The following is a 19,975-nucleotide window of genomic DNA, read 5'->3' as shown; positions in this document are numbered from 1 at the left end:
GGATCAATAATTTAAGGCATAAACTTAAGCTAAGGGGCATGAGGTTTAAAGGAGATGTGACAAAAACTGTTTTCATCTAGAGGGTGGTGAGAATTTGGAACTCAATCCTGTATGGGTGGTTAGAGGCAGAAACCCTCATAACATTTAAAAAATATTTAGAAGAGCACCTATGATGTCAAGGTATACAAAGCGATGGGCCAAGTGCTGGCAAATAGGATTAGAATAGTTAGGTGCTTAATATGGATCAGCATAATCTCAGTGAACCGAAAGGCCTTTTTCTGGGCTGTAAATCTCCCTGGCTCTATTAACATTTAGAAGTCCTATATAATTTCAGTAACTTTTATTCCCCAAATACCAAAGCATATAACAAAGTTCTGATGTCACTTTGTTTAGAGTCTCAAAATTATTTTCCAACAATCACAAAACTATTGCAAGGCAATCAGCCCATATCAAAAAATGAAGAAATGGTGAGAGGAAATCTCACTCAAAGATATTATTTCTGATATTGAGAAATATCCTATTCCTTCAAACGCATATTTACCATGGCCAATCCATCTAACTTGCACATTTTCAGACTGTGGGAAGAAACCAGAGCACCCAGACATGGGTGAGAATGTGCAAACACCCACACAGATAGTTGCCCAGGGCTGGAATTGAACCTGGTGTCTGGTGCTGAGGCAGCAGTGCTAACCACTGTGCCACCATGCCATCCTAACACTGCGCAACACAAATTTTACTGTAAGTGCATTCAGGACAATTTAAGCAATGGCTAATTTAGCTTGTTATTACATCAGAAACAGCAACAAATGACAATTCAAAATCATCAAAATGGCGGAATGCTGAAGTGTTCTGAATAGTCTGCACAAAGTCTGTTGGTCTTATTAAAGTTGTGAAGGCAGCCACCCTGCTCACATTTCAAAGTGCTACGCAACCCTTTCATGGGTTTTCCCCTGAACCTTTTCTGGTCCATCTTCCATCTGAAGATGCCAGCTGCTTTGATGAAGATGGCCACCTACAAGGGTAGCCTGATGAGGACTGCTCTATGACCGAGCAAATGTTGATATACCTAATTTTTAGAGACTAGCCGTTAATGCTGTGTCAACCTTCCGTTCGAGTTCTTCCAACGAATGGACATGAGTCAGCTGCTCATGATGTCAGGATAACTGCTCTCCAAATAACTATATTCATACGATCCTTCATTCTTATTTGGAAACAAATAATCATTAATTTCCTAAAAACACTGTATAGGTAAAACAGTGTATAAGGTGCCACAGAGTTTTTTGACATCAGCTTATGGAACATTAGAACCTTGGTGATCTTTATTGTCACCTTCCTTTTATCTTGTTTATTAGAATTCTTACACTTCAGAAATGCAATAATTGCTGTACACAGCAGTTAAATGAGATTTCATGTTATAAAGGATACACCAGATACATACAGTTTTAAAATGACACCAATTTCCAACAGCTCTGCAATCACTGCTGCACGGTGGGCAAATCTGAAAGGCTGGATAGTTGGGCTGATTGAAGGTTTGTCCTCATCCCTCGGAGTCCTCAAATATAACCCTGTACATTGGCAATGAAGCATCTTGGTGTCTTTGGTGTATTCTTGAAGGAGCATTCTCCATTCTGGTAGGTCACAAGCCAGGGTTTTGCATGAGGGGATGATTTCAGGAGTCAAAATAATCACCTCAGTCCGGCCAACGTCCCACCCATTTTGATTGGACCGGGGTTAAAATTTGGAGTTCAGGGGCTCCTTCTTCGTTCTCAGTAACAAATTTATTATTACTGCTCCAAGTTTCAGTTCTTGGAGAAAAACCAAGAAGCAGACTATTGGTCCTTCCAAAATGATTAGGCTACTTTATAACCTCAAAACAAGTAAACATTGTGGAGCAAATGATTTTTCTACATTTCGACATGGACTACTTTGGTATCTAAGGATGCATGAGTGGTGCTGAACATTGTGCAATCATCGGTGAATACCCCCACTGCTGACCTTATGATAGAGGGACGATCAATGATGGAGCAGCAGATGATGGTTAGGCCTCGGGCAATACTCTGAGGAATTCCTGCAGAGATGTCCTGCAGCTGAGATGACTGACATCCAAGAACTGCAACCAGTCTCCTTTTACCAGCATGACTCTAAGCAGTGGTTTCCCCTGATTCCCATGGACTGGAGAAACATTTCTGTTTGAATGAGGTTAGCCTTACTATATCTGCTGGCTTGCTTCTTCACAAATGGGCACCTAAAACAACTTACTTGAAAAAGGCCTATCCCACTGTAACTGAATTTATTCTTGAATTATCTTGTCAGATAAATATTTCTCAAAACTTCTGACTACCAGCTTAGGTTCCATCAGGGAAAACGTTTTATCTGTAGATCCATTCATGTGATACAGTAGGGTAACTTCTTTTTGCAACCTTAGAACATCACCAAAATTCTTTCCAATTCTCTATGTTTGCAGTTCAGCCTCTCTTACTGCCTATTACTTCTATTACACTGGCAGGTATGAACACATCCTTTCAAAGGAACTTCTGTCTCTGTCCTTTTGCAGGTGAGGCACTAAACATTTCTTGCTTCTCTGTCACCTTGTCAGGTTACGATAGCTCTCTTATCACTGTCGCTTTAGACTGAAGGTCCTACCCACTGTATGTGATCTTTTCCTCCTCTGAGACACATCTCCTAAAATATTTTTGAAACTGCCCGATCCAGAGCTCTGTAGTTTGTAATTTAGCTGACCCATCTGTATGTTGTGTAACAGTACATCAATTAATGCATTATTTCTCTCAAATCAACCACTGCTGAATGCACTTTCTGCAGCAGTATATAACCACTCTAAAGTAAAGTATTCATATATGCTCCTAAATTTGTCATTTGTAAATTCTCTTGTTAGCATCCAAGGATCACTCCAATACATTTTTTCATTAAAAAATTTCCAATTTGTCTGTTCAGACTTTTTATTTACTTTCCTTGCTATTTATGCAATACGTGGTTTTCAGACATCTTTCTCAAGCCATATCACCTGGAACTCGCACTGAAAACACCAATTAAGTATTCTCCATGCATTTCTGGGGTTCATTCATTTTCAAATGCCTTCTCAATCTCAGCTTTTGTTTTGATCCACAAATCAAAAACAGTTGAACATATCTTTGAAGATCTTTCAGCATGGGTACCTACAACTAGGATGCCAGCAATTTTAAAAAATCGGTATCAAGGAGTTCTCTATTTCTTATCGCTGCAAAATCTTCAACTTGGGACATGCATGCAAATAACTGAAATTAAGTCTTTTTCCCAAAACATTAATTAGGGAAACAGTCTAAGAGAATTTTAGTCTAAACTCAAAGCTATCAAAATTAAAAGCCCATCCATATGCGAGATTGCCAAACAATCTAATAAATTGATCATGCGCATGGATTTGGGAATTTCTAGATTAAATCTTTGCAGTCTTTGGTATAATTTATCAAGATCTATGATGTACTTTTCCAATTTATCAAAGACTGGCCATTCCACATAAACTTCTGATAAATGATTTTTTTTGCAAATTTTGCCCATAAACTGCAATTTAATCAGGCAGCATCCAAGAAGCAGGAAAATCGACATTTCAAGCAAAAGTCGTTCAACAGCCCTTCATCAAGTAAATCCTCATCCCTAATAAAGGGTTTTTGCCTAAAACATCGATTCTCTTGATCCTTGGATGCTGCCTGACCTGTTGTGCTTTTCCAGCACCACACTCTCTAATCTACAGCATCTGCAGTCCTTCCATCCCACTTCAGTATCCAAGTCACTTACATCAAGTTGTGAAAACAGTTTACTTCTAATCTTAAAAAATAATTTCTAGAAATAATCCAAGTCATATTTCCAACTCTTTCTTCCATTGACTGCATGGCTCAAATTCTTAAAAAAAAAACAACTGGTGGGCAATCATATTTACAGAAAACGCTTTCAGAAGCAATACTTTCGTCAGAAAGATAATGCTCATTTATCCCCGAACAAGGGTTACTGGACCCAAAACGTTAACTCTAATTTCTCTCCTCAGATGCTACCAGAGTACTGAATTCTTCCAGGAATTTCTGTTTTTGTTTCTCAATTCCAGCATCCACAGTTCTTTCAGTCTTTCATTTATCTCGCCACCTGAAGACACCGAAGTTAATCCTCTGCTACCATGTTACATTGTTAGTCACCAATTTGCCAAAACAGGAAACTAACAACCAGTCTTTGTTTCTTGGCTTATCCTATTTCAATTCAAACTCCAGTTGCTTGTTCCCTGCTTAACCAACCTCCCTTATTGAGGAAAACTAGGCATTAAATAGAAGCTTCCATGTATTTCAGCTACTCTTACCTACAAAAGCATGTCCTGGTTAATTTTAATAGGAACTATCATTTACAGCATTGTCTCAAAGCATCAGTAAAACTTTTAAAATTCCAAAATGTCATTCAACAAAAATATTCCTATTTTGTCAATGAATACTTGCCTCTGAAGTAAATCCATTTCTGGAACAAGTATCACAATATTTTTCAAAAGTAAAAAAATCTTTTTACTCCATGATAAACACGGCTGATGTTTCTAGCAATTAAAGGAAATAGTTCCTGAAGCAGAAACATGAAAATCAATAAAAGCAGCCTCATGTATGTCCCAAGATTAACAATCGCCTTTATGGCTGCATTACCCATATATCTAAAGATAAAGGTAAACTGAAGTGTGATGGTTGCAAGATATATCTCTCAACACTGTTCAAATCCTGTCTGATAAACGGGCGGCACAGTGGTTAGCACTGCCAGAGACCTGGGTTCAATTCCCGCCTCAGGCAACTGACTGTGTGGAGTTTGCACATTCTCCCCGTGTCTGTGTGGGTTTCTTCCAGATGCTCCGGTTTCCTCCCACAGTCCAAAGATGTGCAGGTCAGGTGAATTGGCCATGCTAAATTACCCGTAGTGTTAGGTAAGGGGTAAATGTAGGGGTATGGGTGGGTTGCGCTTCGGCGGGTTGGTGTGGACTTGTTGGGCCGAAGGGCCCGTTTCCACACTGTAATGTAATCTAATCTAATCTAATCTAAACAATTGTAACCAGTCAATGCACACTCATACCGAAACAGGCTTATTTTCATATGGTGTTCCTTGTTCTATCTGAAACATCTTGATTGAGTGCAACTTCCATTTGGATAGAGAAAAGGAAGCTGTATTTAAGGTAGAGCAGAGTAAATACAAATTTGTAATTGGATCAGGATCTCTTAGAAGCAAAGATAGTATATGAAAAGAAAGCTGAAATCAACGTTGGGAACATGTCTTTTGGAGTAGTAGTGAATTGGGGAAGAAATGGAGGGAATTAAAAAAATTGAGATACAAATGTCGCACAGAATCCTTAATATTGCTGCTATCTGTTGACAACAACGAGAAAGTGCAGTTACAGATCCCTTCAGAAAAGCATCAAGTTCAACTATGACATATCATAGAATCAAATAGCTTGTTGATATGTGCTTTAGGCTTATAAATGAAGAAAACAAGATCAATGAAGCACTGCGGCATGACAAAACCCATGAAATTTTACCCAAGGAGTCGTTACCCTTCAGAAAAGAGAAGCATTAGAAGAAAACATTAAGAGGAATGAATGAAAATGAACTACTGGAATGTTTCGTTGCATGTGCATTTATGATTTTACCTGCTGTGCTGAGATTCTTTCACAGAAATTAGTTTTTCATCACTTGTAAATATTACACTATGACCTTCAGTAACGTGTTTATTGTGAAGATTTGGAGCTCAGGTTGTAAGCTTGCTCGTTGAACTGTAAGATTTGTTCTCAGATGTTTTGTCACCATGCTAGGTAACATCATCAGGGAGATGACTCCGACACCTTGGCATCATGGTCGGCCACAAACCTACCAACACACCGAAACAACTCGATGAATCTAAAGGACCCTATAGCAACAACCATTTACAAGGTTGTTGCCAGGGTTGGAGGATTTGTGCTATAGGGAGAGGCTGAACAGGCTGGGGCTTTTTTCCCTGGGAGTGTCCGAGGCTAAGGGGTGACCTTATAGAGGTTTACAAAATTATGAGGGGCATGGATAGGGTAAATAGGCAAAGTCTTTTCCCTGGGGTCAGGGAGTCCAGAACTAGAGGGCATAGAGGGGAAGATATAAAAGAGACCTACGGGGCAACTTTTTCACACAGAGGGTGGTACGTGTATGGAATGAGCTGCCAGAGGAAGTGGAGGAGACTGGTACAATTGCAACACTTAAAAGGCATTTGGATGGGTATATGAATAGGAAGGGTTTGGAGGGATATGGGCCAGGCGCTGGCAGGTGGGACTAGATTGGGTTGGGATATCTGGTCGGCATGTAAAGGTTGGACCGAAGGGTCTGTTTCCATGTTGTACATCTCTATGACTCTCAGAAAAAGAATTGTAAGTGAAATTACCCACCCCACAGACCAAGACACACAAATAGAAAGCAGGACTGTACACCAGCACTTCAATGGAGGCTGACTGATCATGTTCCCTGAAAACAAATCTTCCAGCTCAGCAAGCAAACTTACAACCTGATCTTCAGTGACATCCAAACATATTTCAATAAATGTGAGTGTCACATCTTGTGCTCAGAAAGCAGAAAGTTGTACACTTTGTACTGAAAATTTAAAATACTTCAATCTCTCCCTGCTACCTCTACCACCTTCCTCCGCACCACAAACACATATGCACATGGTGGTGCATGGTACTAAAGTTGATGCAATTACCACCTACAACTCTAAATGAAAAGGTGCAATATGCCTACATTACAGTGTCAACAATAACAGTCAGTGATATATATTTATTGAATGCATTAAAATTCAATGAAGAAATCAATACAATTGCTTATAACCTGCTACAACTTGATACAACAGAATTTGTATCTGGCAGCTTTCAAAAATAGAAAGTTGAATCATTTTCAGAGAAACTTTACACTCACTTGACTTCACTGACTTGGTCATCCTCATTTAAACGACCCCAACAGTCTCATTCACTCAATAGCTGCAATCTTCTCTTCCTTAGCAATTTCTTAATTTTTGATTTCATTCATTCATTGGTGGTCCCTCACAGATGCTCTCCTCCACTCTCAGGGTGAGTCCACAGGTGTGTAAGAATGGTACATTTTAGGATACTTTTTAGCTTGCTTGAAACTGATATAGGGCTCATGCCCTATATGAAACTGATATAGGGCTCATGCCTGAAGAAGGGCTCATGCCCGAAACGTCGATACTCCAGCTTCTTGGATGTTGCCTGACCTGCTGCGCTTTTCCAGCAACACATTTTCAGCTCTGATCTCCAGCATCTGCAGTGCTCACCTTCTCCTTGAAACTGATATAACTGATATGTTAAACAAAATGGTGTCAGGACAGGGTGTGGTTAGCTTAAACATGGCCAAGTGTAAACAAAGAAAATAAAGAAACAAAGAACAGTAAGATAACAAGTGCACGTGACTAAAGGCTTGTCCCAACATATCCCAGCAGTAGTCCTGCCCCAACATGTCCCGGCAGTAACTAAATTGGGGGGCAGTTGCACACGAAACTGCAGGAAAGGCCTCTTTTATAAAATCGGGAATAAAACGCCTTGGTTTGTGTAAGCACATGGGAGAGCGCTTGCAGCACTGCCTAGTGTGTATGCACACACTCGGGATTGCTGGGCTCCCCCACCACGTGGTGAGAAGCAATCAATAAAGGATCTTTAATACTTTAATATACTTTTCTTGTTGTCTTGTTATTAGTAGGAAAGCCAAGTGAACTTTAACATTTGGGGGCTCATCCAGGACCCCATGCGAGAACCATTCCTCGAAGTAGAGTAAGCGACTGTAACGAACCCAGGACTCAGGAGTAAAGAGTGCATGACCAAATCTCTTGCATTCAGGCTCCAGTAAACAACTCCTAGGAACATGGTAGTCCCTCGAGGTTGATCTGGTTCCCCATCGGTATCCACGAGAGAACGGGGTCAAGGAAGGACTGGATTTAAAGGTAGGAAAACATTTTAGTGTTAATTTACAGGAATATGGTGGTCCCTTAGGACTTTGTTGTGGGCAGATGACTTGTGCAGAAAGTCGGGTCAGAGACAGAGATTTCTTGAGGATCAGTTGTGGGTGGACAACTAACCCAGCCAAAGAAAGTAGTCTCGATATAGGATTACATGAGGAGGACAGAAGAATTAGGAAAATCTAAAAAACTAATCTGGTCGGAGGACATACTCTGAAACAAGCTCTGATTGACAATTGAGGCTATGTAAATTCTTCATTGGGATTTAGGTGTAAATTCATCTTACATTTAAAAAAATAGGACAACGACTCGACAAGAGTGAAGGAGATTCCGCAGTACAGTACATGGAAGAACAGAATTTGGAAAAGGGAAAAGACTATAGAGTATTGAGTGCACAGTTGACTAAATATCTGGGCACTGATAAATGGCCAGAAGGGGGTACCTGGAATATAGCTGCAATTAAAGAGGCAGAAAGGAAAATATGGGATAAAAAGGCAAGTGATAAATGGAAGGGATTGATTAGGGAATGGAAACAGGAGGCCAAGAGAAGCCAGGACAAAATGAAAATTAAGAGTTGGCAAGATAATGCATGTAAGAGAGGGATTGGGTTATGTACGACAACGGGGGAGTTCAGAAATGGGAAGTTTTGAAAGCAGAGTGCGATTGGCATGACAAACAAATGGAATTAAAACCAGATCCAAAACCTGAGAGCGCTCTCCAACTGGCTGTAACTCAAAAGGATAAGGGTAAAGGCTTAAAATGTCTGGATGATCTGTCGGGTACAGCTGCACTGTTTTTAAATTCTGACCATGAGGATCCCGTTAAGGGTGGATCCTGGGGAAGTCCAATATCTCCCGGGGAAATAGACGAGCGATGAGTTCGTCTGGCAAGGATGTCACCTCCTTATTAGCGCAGCACCCTTATCACAACTTTCCAACACTGCAGCCCTGCCCGATAATGAGAAAGTAAAGAGCTTACAGGGGACGCCCCTGCAGTCGAAAAACGCATGTGGCAATGTGTGAGGTGTACCATTGACAGTGCAAGAGGTCTTTGACTAACCCCAAACAGTGAAGTCTGTGTACCTGATTCCTACATCCCAACCCTGCTTAATTAGGTCTGCTCGTTAACTCATGCAGGTAAGGGGGAATGGTAAAATTATATAACACAACCTGGTGGCACCTGAAAATGAATCAGGAAACTCGTGAAATTGTGGCATCTTGCCATGTATGTGCCAAGCTCAACCCAGGAAAATCAGTGCCAGTCCAGGAGGGAAAACGCCACTTCCGCAGCAGCCTTTTCAATGTATTCAGCTTGATTTCATAGATCTACCATGTTTGTACTGTTACAAATACTGTTGGGTTATTATTGATGTTTTTGGCCAGTGGATCGAAGCACAGCCCACCACGGACGAGCCTGCAGAAAACCACCGTTGTGATCCTGCTACGGGACATCATTCAGAGATTCAGTCTTCCTGAAATCATCAGTCCTAATATGGCCCCCATTTTGTGGAAAAGATAAATAAGGAACTGAGAGAGCATTTTAATATCAGACAGCAGTTCCACTGTGTACAGCACCCGCAGGCAGAGCGTGTGGTGGAAAGGGATAACGGGGTTCTAAAAAAAATTTAGCAAAACTGGCTGACGAGATTGGTTAAAAGATCTTACCCCTAGCCCTTTTTGAAATGAGGGTTACCCTGCACTGTATGACTAAGCTAACTCCAGCAGAATTAATATTCGGCAAGCTTCTAAGGACATCCTGGGGAACCAGACGAAACCCAGAGATCACTTTTGATCAACATACAATGAATGAAAAACTGATAACATATGATAACTGAAAACAAAATCTCTTTTAGCTCTACATTCCCAGGTTCGGGAGGCCCAGAAGGGTAACGACGGATTGGAGGGAGTGCCTGCCCTCACCCTAGGAGACCAGGTCCTAATACGGAACTGGGGACGGAAGAAGTTACAGCCATGGCGGAAAGGACCATTCTAAGTTCTGCTCACTTCTCCCACTGCTGTGAAGGTCAAAGGACTGTCCAACTGGATTCATCTATCAGATTGCAAAAGAGCTGTGGGTACGTTCCCATCACCTCAGACAACCAGGAGAACTATAACCACCAAGGACGGACCTTAACCATGCTGGTCTTGCTCTTTACATCTTTTCTAACATCTTTTGTTGTGAGTCTGCGGGATAATTTATTCTGGTGCACTCATCTTAAAACTCACGGGAAGGGAAAGGTAGTATGTTATCCCCTACCATTTTCAACTGCATCAATGTTAGTTGCTACCCCCATTTGTTCACTAACTAGGGGCCAGTTCCGCACCCTCCTTAAAGGCTCCAACAGTACCACAGACAAGTGTCTGGAGGATGTGTGGAAGACCACCCTGGTTGGGAAAGCCCCATGTTGGAGTCTGATATCTTCAGAGATACCTGAGAAAGTGGGTAACCTAACTTGTCATAGGGGAAATGAGGTCTACAGGGAGTTAGTACATACGCCAAGATCCCCAGTGAAGTGGAGAAACCTAGCAAGCAGGCGTCCCAATCCCACTTGTCAATACCACGATGACAATGGCACTAGTTACCCGATGTGCCACGATGGAAAGGGATGGACGTGTGGAACAGTAATTGTACCCCACAACATCTAGTGTGCTGAAGCACTGCCTCCAACACTGCTGCGACTTAAGTAGCAAATTATATCATCGTTCCTGTATCAAGTCCCAGTGCGTAGATCTCACTCGAGGCACTCAGACAGTGTGTGGCGATGGAAATGGGTCTCATGTCCAGGTCGGGAACTGGTTTTTGCTTGTAAAAAATCATAATCCCAATGACCTACAGATGATTGGCTCGATGTGGGTTATTCTAGGGAGAAATTGCCTAGAAATTCCACTTGTTACCAATTGACAAGTGGATATGCGTTCATGTTCATGGTACCTATGCTACCACTGTTAGGAAGCTCCCTACCCGACTTGCCATTGGTACCGTCGGTCCGGTAACCATTCCCTGTCCTTGTGATAGGAAAATCCCTCAGACTTTATCCCAAAGGGTTTCTGAGGAATTTTATGTGCAGTGGAAGAATCCTAAGACCCTTGGATTCTCCATGGGTACAGTTTCCTAGGTACCCTCACAGTCTTGGCGGGTCAGCAGGAGTGATAGCCACCAAGAACCAAAACTTTCTAATCTGTGGCCTCACCATCCTAGGAAACGCCACCGCCAAGGCTCTTGATAGCATGAACAAGGAACTCAGAGAATTGTGACCCTTTGCCTCACAGAACCATTATGCCCTAGATTACCTGTTGGCTAAGGAGGGTGGCATTTGTAAGGTGATTAGTAACATGTGCATTAATAATATCACCGACTCCTATTACAATGTGACCTGAGAAATAGAGACCATAAAAATCTACATTGAAGGAATGCAGGAGGTCTCCTCTGTGGGACGGTGGCCTTTTAAATTTACTGGGGAATTTCTGGGGCATGATCAGTCATTATGCCTCTACTTTTCTGTTGCTTATAGGGGTTATATTTCTGCTTAAATGTTCGCATGGTATTATTTCCAGCTGATAACCTTTTTGATACGTGATTATGGAATATTCAAAGGGGAGAATATAAGAATGGTACATTTTAGGATACATTTTAGCTTGCTTGAAACTGATATAACTAAAATGGTGTCAGGGCAGGGTGTGGTTAGCTTGGACATGGCCAAGTGTAAACAAAGAAAATAAAGAAACAAAGAACAGTAAGATAACAAGTGCACATGATCAGAGGCTTGTCCCAACATGCCCCAGCAGTAGTCCTGCCCCAACATGTCCCAGAAGTAACCGAATTGGGGGCGGTTGCACACGAAACTGCAGGAAACGTCTCTTTTTAAAACAAAAGGTATTAAAAAGCCTTCGTTTATGTAAGCACATGGGAGAGTGTAAGCCCATACTCTACTCTGGATTGCTGGGCTCCCCCACCACATGATGGGAAGCAATCAATAAAGGATCTTTAATACTTCAATATATTTTTCTTGTTCTCTCATTATTAGTAGGAAAGCCAAGCGAGCTTTAACAGGTGGCTACTGTAGGTTGTGTTAAACTTAGGGCAGAAGTTGCTCGCAGGAAGGGGTAGGTGGGATGTTTGTGTGGCAGCATGCTCCTTTCGCTGTATTCAAAGAATCAAGAAAATTACAGCACAGGAACATGCTCTTCGGCCCTCCAAGCCTGCACCAATACAGATCCTCTATCATCTCGCTCCCAATTTTTCTCGACAGCAATCCTCGAGGTTCTCAACAACATACCCCAGGAAGAGGGGTCAGGTGTTGTTATGATCTTGGTAGAGGCCACAACCGTTACAGTCTTTCCAGAAGCTAAAATTCTAGGTAACTTTTTTTGCATTATTGTTCATGGGACGTGAGCAGCACTGGCTATGGTAGCATTTATTGCTCAGCGAGCAGTCAAGTGTCAATCACATTGCTCTGGATCAGGAGTTACATGTAGGCTACATGAAGCAGAATGACAGATTCTCTTCCTTAAAAGGACATTAGTGAACCAGATGGATTTTACAACGATCAACAAGGTCACCATCGGATTAGCATTTTGTCCATTTGCCACAGTGGGATTTGAACCCAAGTTCCATCACCTCTCTTACTGAAGGAATTACGTCACTATGGTCACCATTTAAAACAAAAGGAGTCTACAACACAAACAAAAATCAAGGAACATGAATGCCGTTGACTAGAATCCATCTCAAATAGTCAGTTGTTTGAAATATATTAAATGCGCAAAGAAAGTAGGTCACTTGGACTCAAAACTGAACTACTCAATTCAAGTTGCTATCTATTGTTATTTGACTTACACCATTCACTGCAGTCGTATGCTTTCAAAGTTTTGAAAACATACCACAGTCAGAGTACTCCTGTGAAGGTTGTATAAAAAGGTTGAGATTTCTCAAGCCTCCTTACTTTTGGCAAAGGTTTCTCTTCCAATTCTCTTGGAACCATCCTAGTTATAGTCTGTCAGTTCAACATAAAGTGTCAGTAGCATAGCCACCTTCGTTCAGAACGTTGCCTGGTTCTATTGAACATTAATTTGGTGTTGCGTATCCATAACCCTTTTCACTCTCTTCTCAGCTTGACTATTCCAGATAATCAAGATCTCATTGTCAATAGAGTTCTTCAATTACTAAGGTTCTTCAAGAAACTTTTCAGTCAGCACACAGAATTAGATTAGATTAGATTACTTACAGTGTGGAAACAGGCCCTTCAGCCCAACAAGTCCACACCGCCCCACCGAAGCGCAACCCACCCATAACCCTACATTTACCCCTTACCTAACACTACGGGCAATTTAGCATGGCCAATTCACCTGACCTGCACATCTTTGGACTGTGGGAGGAAACCGGAGCACCCGGAGGAAACCCACGCAGACACGGGGAGAATGTGCAAATGGGGAGAATGGGCGGCACGGTGGCACAGTGGTTAGCACTGCTGCCTCACAGCGACTGACTGTGTGGAGTTTGCACATTCTCCCCGTGTCTGCGTGGGTTTCCTCCGGGTGCTCCGGTTTCCTCCCACAGTCCAAAGATGTGCAGGTCAGGTGAATTGGCCATGCTAAATTGTCCGTAGTGTTAGGTAAGGGGTAAATGTAGGGGTATGGGTGGGTTGCGCTTCGGCGGGTCGGTGTGGACATGTTGGGCCCAAGGGTCTGTTTCCACACTGTAATGTAATCTAATCTAATCTGTAATCTAATCTAATCCACACAGAGTCGCCTGAGGCGGGAATTGAACCCGGGTCTCTGGCGCTGTGAGGCAGCAGTGCTAACCACTGTGCCACCATGCCGCCCACTTGAAACGTGGAAGAGATGTTCTTTGCAACCAGCTCGTTCTGAACCGATTCAACACACAACTACACTCAAAGATTTACTCAACCTATAACTTAAGTTTCAGTTAACTCTCTTGTTCTTCCTCCTGGTCATCTCCCAGCCAGCTTGGTCATGTGATCACTTCCCAGAAGGTAGTGCCACTTCATGCTCAATCAGCTTTCACAGAAAACCACTTTTGAAAGGGGCAACTACTTCAATCCAAAATGAAGGTTTTGTTTTGCCCAAAAGCACAAGAGCTAAAGCAGTAGCAGGGTCTTCACCTCCACATTCACACCCAAAGCAGCATCATAGGTAGACAGGGTTGTGAAGAAGGCATTTAGCATGCTGAAATTGAGTGTACAAGTTGGGACGTTATGTTACAGTTGTCGAAGTTCAAGGATGGGGAATTTGCAGCTTTTTGGGGTATTAGTTGCAGCCTTCTGCCTATTTGTCCACTAATACTAAATCCAACTTGTTAATCTGTGTACCATTTTAAAATTTTTTACTGGTGACTCAGTCATGTCAATAACTAAGAAAAGAACATCAAAAGGAAGAGAATAGAGTATTCAAAGAAGAATGGGAATTGCAGTATTATACAGTTGCTTTAAAAGATAAAATGATGTGTTGGCTCCGTGATACCAGAATTGCAACAGAAGAAATACAATATGTATAAACATTGTACAACTCATAAGGACCACAAATATGCTAAACTGGATGGAGAACCCCGAAAGTCTGCACTTAAGAAAATGAAAGCTCAAAAGCAGCAGCAAGTATTTAAAATGATATCAGGACAAGTGACTGACATCACTAAAGCAACTTATAAAGTAGTATTAAGCTATTTAGCAATGTGGAGATTATAAAAGTTTGCATAGTTGAAGTTTTAGGAGGTTTAAATTCAGATAAGGTGAATAGGTACCAACAACTACCCCTTTCAGAAGGACTGAGTGGCAACATGAGTTAGCCCTCAATGTAACATAACACCTTCATACAACATGCCAAAGCGAAGACATTTATTATTTGATTAACTTGGATGAATCCACTAACATTACTGAATCAGCGCAGGTGTCTTTTTTAATTCATGTTGTAACTGCAGATTTTCAATACCACAAAAAGTTACTGGCTTTGGGTACCCTTACAGAGAGGACATGTGGAATTGACATCTTCACTAACTTCAAAGAAAAATGCTGCAAAGTGAAACTGAATGTATGTAATTTATTAAGTGTATGCACAGACGGTACACTTTCCACAAGAGAAGGATTTGTTGCGTTACTATAAAACGAATTGCCAGATTCAGGTACTTGGATTCATTGTCTTTTGCATCAACAGAATCTCTGTGCCAAACCTACTGTTTTAAATTACACATTACACGTTATAGGTATCGTAAACTACATTCGAGCAAATGAGCCCTCTACTTTTTGTCATTTACATAAATGGGGGCGGCACGGTGGCACAGTGGTTAGCACTGCTGCCTCACAGCGCCAGAGACCCGGGTTCAATTCCCGCCTCAGGAGACTGACTGTGTGGAGTTTGCACATTCTCCCCGTGTCTGCGTGGGTTTCCTCCGGGTACTCCGGTTTCCTCCCACAGTCCAAAGATGTGCAGGTCAGGTGAATTGTCCATGCTAAATTGCCCATAGTGTTAGGTTAAAAGTAGGGGTATGGGTGGGTTGCGCTTCGGCAGGGCGGTGTGGACTTGTTGGGCCGAAGGGCCTGTTTCCACACTAAGTAATCTAATCTAATCTAATGATTTGGATGCGACCATAAGAGGTACAATTAGTTAGTTTGCAGATGACACCAAAATTGAAGGTGTAGTGGACAGCAAAGAGGGTTACCTCAGATTACAACAGGATCTTGACCAGATAGGCCAATGGGCTGAGAAGTGGCAGATGGAGTTTAATTCAGATAAATGCGAGGTGCTGCATTTTGGGAAAGCAAATCTTAGCAGGACTTATACACTTAATGGTAAGGTCCAAGGGAGTGTTGCTGAACAAAGAGACCTTGGAGTGCAGGTTCATAGCTCCTTGAAAGTGGAGTGGCAGGTAGATAGGATAGTCAAGAAGGTGTTTGGTATGCTTTCCTTTATTGGTCAGAGTATTGAGTACAGGAGTTGGGAGGTTATTTTGCGGCTGTACAGGCCACTGTTGGAATATTGCGTGCAATTCTGGTCTCCTTCCTATCGGAAAGATGTTGTGAAACTTGAAAAGATTCAGAAAAGATTTACAAGGATGTTGCCAGGGTTGGAGGATCTGAGCTACAGGGAGAGGCTGAACAGGCTGGGGCTGTTTTCCCTGGAGTGTCGGAGGCTGAGGGGTAACCTTATAGAGGTTTACAAAATTATGAGGGGCATGGATAGGATAAATAGACAAAGTCTTTTCCATGGGGTCGGGGAGTCCAGAACTAGACGGCATAGGTTTAGGGTGAGTGGGGAAAGATTTAAAAGAGACCTAAGGGGCAACATTTTTACACAGAGGGTGGTACGTGTATGGAATGAGCTGCCAGAGGATGTGGTGGAGGCTAGTACAATTGCTACATTTAAGAGGCATTTGGATGGGTCTATGAATAGGAAAAGTTTGGAGGGATATGGGCTGGGTGCTGGCAGGTGGGACTAGATTGGGTTGGGATATCTGGTCGGCATGGACGGGTTGGACCGAAGGGTCTGTTTCCATGCTGTACATCTCTATGACTCTATGACTCTAAACACATCACAGCATTGCCAATCTTGCAACATGCTTCAGCTTGATGATGAAACATTGTGTGAACTTGCCATATCATTCTAAAGGGCACTGGTTGTCACAGAGACAAATACCTGTAAAACCTCTACCTTTGCGAAAACAAAATCACAAGAATTTTTTAAGGAACTGAATGAACCATGTGAATTGTCAGAAAAGGATTTCTGCAGAAATGCTGCATATTTTTGGGATATAACATCAGAGCAAAATTATCTGACTTTTTTTTTGCAAGGAAGAATTAAATCTATGTATGATATGCAGTTAAAAATTCAAGTATTTCAGAAAAAACTGACCTTTTCCAAAACTCTTCTTACCCAATCGGAACTTTCAGATGAACACTTTCCTGAACAGTCAAAGGTAATTAATGAACAGGATACAAGCAAATCATTAAGGAAACGCGACATGAAAAAATGCACAGCTGTTCTAGACTCACCGATTGAAGAATACTATGAAATGTTTGCAGATTTTAAGAAACATGATCTCACACTGAAACTAGCTTTTCAATCACACCTGACTGATGCCTCCAGAGCAGGATGGGACCATTTGCCACAGCAGGTTCACTGCCGAGGACGCTTCACCACCGCCCATTGGCCACTTAAGACAATTCGCCACCGCAAGTATTTGTAACTCATTTTTATATATAAACCAATAAAATTATATTTATTTTACCTTTTTTTTTAATCAATATGTAGTATGTAGTTGTATAAATAAAGGGGACTGAGAAGTATGAAAGAACAGGCGGGAGGGAAAACAATCAGTACACATATATATTTCCGGTGGCGAATAGTCTCCAGAGGTCAAACGACCCCAGTGGAGAAACACTGGTGGCGAACCGGCAGTGGCTAATCGGTGGCGGCGAGTGTGCCATGGCGAATCGTCACCAACCCTTTCAGAGCACCTGGTGACATACAGATGGAATTGACTGAGCTCTCAGAAAACAATATTCTGAAGTCTCTATCTGATGCTAAGAAGGATCCCACTGAAATATGGAAAAATGCTGTTGAATATCCACGTCTATGTCAACATGCTCGTCAATTGCTGTCTTGTTTTGGCACAACCTACTGTTGTGAATCAACTTTGTCATTATGACATAAATTAAAACATGCTTGAGATCTCAGACAACAGATATTCACGAGAAGACCAATTAAAGCCACGGTCAACGAGATTGAAGCCAAATATCTGAATCTTATGTCACAATAAGCAATCACAAGTCGTCATCAAATGGTTCGCTAAGTTTTTCACTTATTATTAGTTCTATTGTCAACTTTACCAAACAAATAATTGTCTTTACTGAGTTTTTGTTTTGTTTAAAATCCTTGTATAAAAGCAGACTTTAATTAAAATTAGCGTCCAAGGAGCAGGGGAATCGACGTTTCGAGCATGATCCCTTCTTCGGGAATGGGCTCATTCCCAAAATACCGATTCCCCTGCTCCTTGGATGCTGCCTGAGCTGCTGCGCTTTTCCAGCAACACATTTTCAGCTCTGATCTCCAGCATCTGGAGTCCTCACTTTCTCCTTTAATTAAAATTAGTAAACATGTCAACAAAAATATGATCTTTTATTGTGTATGTATATGGACTCAGCAGTTAGCACTGCTGCCTCACAGCGCAAGTAACCCAGGTTTGATTCCAGCCTCTGATGTCTGTGTAGAGCTTTGTACGTTGTTCCATGTCTGCATGGGTTTCCTCCCACAGTCCAAAGATTTCCAGGTTAGGTGAATTGGCCGCGCTAAATTGCCATTCAGGGGTAAGTAAGTTAAGTGCATTGGTCAGGGGTAAAAGTAGAGTAATAGGGTATGGAAATGGGTCTGGGAGGGTTACTCTTCGGGTGGGTCAGTGTGGACTTGTTGGGCCAAATGGCCTGTTTCCACACTATAGGAATTCTATGATGAATTTTATGAATGTTAAATTTTCAGCGTGCAGCCTAATAGGATCTCATTTAAATACAATGTGGCCTTCCAATGTAAAAAGGATCACCAACGATAAGTCTTTGATGAGGCCGCATTTGGAGTACTGTGTACAGTTTTGGTCACCCTGTCATAGGAAAGACATAGTTAAACTGGAAAGAGTGCAAAGAAGATTTATGAGGATACTGCCAAGACTGGCAGGCTTGTGTCATAGGGAGACGTTGGCCAAGATAGGACTTTATTCCTTGGAACCGAGGAGAATTGTGGGTGCTTATTGAGGTGTAATCACAACGGGTACAGATAGTATGAATGCATATCATCTTTTACTCAGGAACAGGCAATTGAAAACAAGAGGGCATAGGTTTAAGGTGAGAGGAGAAAGATTTAAGAGGACCTGAGGGATAATTTCTTTATGCAGAGATTAGTGCGTATATGGAATGGGCTGCCAGTGGAAGTGGTTGACGCACGTAAAATAACAACATTTTAAAAACATTTTGATAGGTACATGGATGGGAAGGGTTTAGAGGGATACGGACCAAATGTAGGCATTTGGATCTAGCTGAGTGGGCACCATGCTCAACATAAATCAGTTTGGGCGGAAGGGCCTGCTTTCATGCTGTATTACTATATGACTCTAATCAACGATTCCTTCATAATAAAATTCACCATAATATAGGGCACAAGATTTTGCTCCTTAACTCAGAAATACTGTGACAACTGTAGGACCATTTTGCTGCATGGCTGAAATTTGTTAACATAGATCAGCAATGAAACCTGACTTTTTTGGGGAAATGCATTGGTAATATTATTAAATTCAATTTGCCATATTCTCAAATAAGTGTGAGGTCTTGCATTTTGGAAAGTGAAAGTGAAATCAAAGGAATCAAATGCCCGGACTCAAGGGTTTGAGTTACAGGGAGAAGTTGAACAAGCTAGGACTTCTTTCTTTACAGCATAGGAGACTGAGGGGAGATCTTATAGAAGCATACAAGATCATGAGAGACAGGAAAAGAGAGAACAGTCTTTTTTCCACCCAAGATTGGGGAGTCAAGGTCTAGGATGCATCAGCTTAAGGTTAAAGGGGAAAGGATAAAAGGGAATCTGAGGGGAAACCTTTTTACGCATATCGAATGATGCACCGGTGGAAGTGGTTGAGGTGGATATATTAACAACATTTTAATGGCATTTGGACAAATACACAGATAGGAAATGTTTAGAAGGATATAAGCCATGTGCAAGAAAGTGGGGTTAGCGAGATAAGACATTTTGATCAACAAGGACCAGTTTGGGCAAAAGGACCTGTCCCGTGCTGTAGGACTCTATGACTTCTTGATATTAAGATAGACATTGCTAAAGTTATTTCTTTAGATTTATCCATTGCTCATTTTTCATCTTTAAAACACAGAGAACAAGTGTCAGGAAATGACCATCTCCAGCAAGAGAATTTAATCATCACCACTTGAAATTCAACGGCATTGCCATTGTTAAATTTCCCTTTACCAAAACAC

At 41.7% G+C, this 19,975-nt stretch overlaps 1 protein-coding gene across 13 annotated transcripts in view; it reads right to left on the bottom strand.

The window, feature by feature from the left end:
• The window catches only part of LOC122540026 (protein TANC2), a 1,060,344-nt gene that overhangs the window by 783,337 nt on the left and 257,032 nt on the right, over positions 1-19,975 (bottom strand). The window contains exon 1 of one of the 13 annotated variants that reach the window (XM_087977938.1): positions 6,942-7,086. The exons of the other annotated variants lie outside the window; for them this stretch is intronic. The gene's annotated coding sequence lies outside the window, so the exon portion shown is untranslated. Of the gene's footprint in view, positions 1-6,941; positions 7,087-19,975 lie in introns of those variants that run through there. 13 annotated transcript variants of the gene reach the window in all.

The sequence above is a fragment of the Chiloscyllium plagiosum genome, unplaced genomic scaffold (assembly GCF_037043375.1).
Source record: "Chiloscyllium plagiosum isolate Xiang-an unplaced genomic scaffold, Cpla_swu_hap1 HiC_scaffold_32, whole genome shotgun sequence".
Lineage (NCBI taxonomy): Eukaryota > Metazoa > Chordata > Chondrichthyes > Orectolobiformes > Hemiscylliidae > Chiloscyllium > Chiloscyllium plagiosum.
Note: the sequence above shows the minus strand (reverse complement) of the source record. Positions and strands in the feature narration are given on the sequence as shown.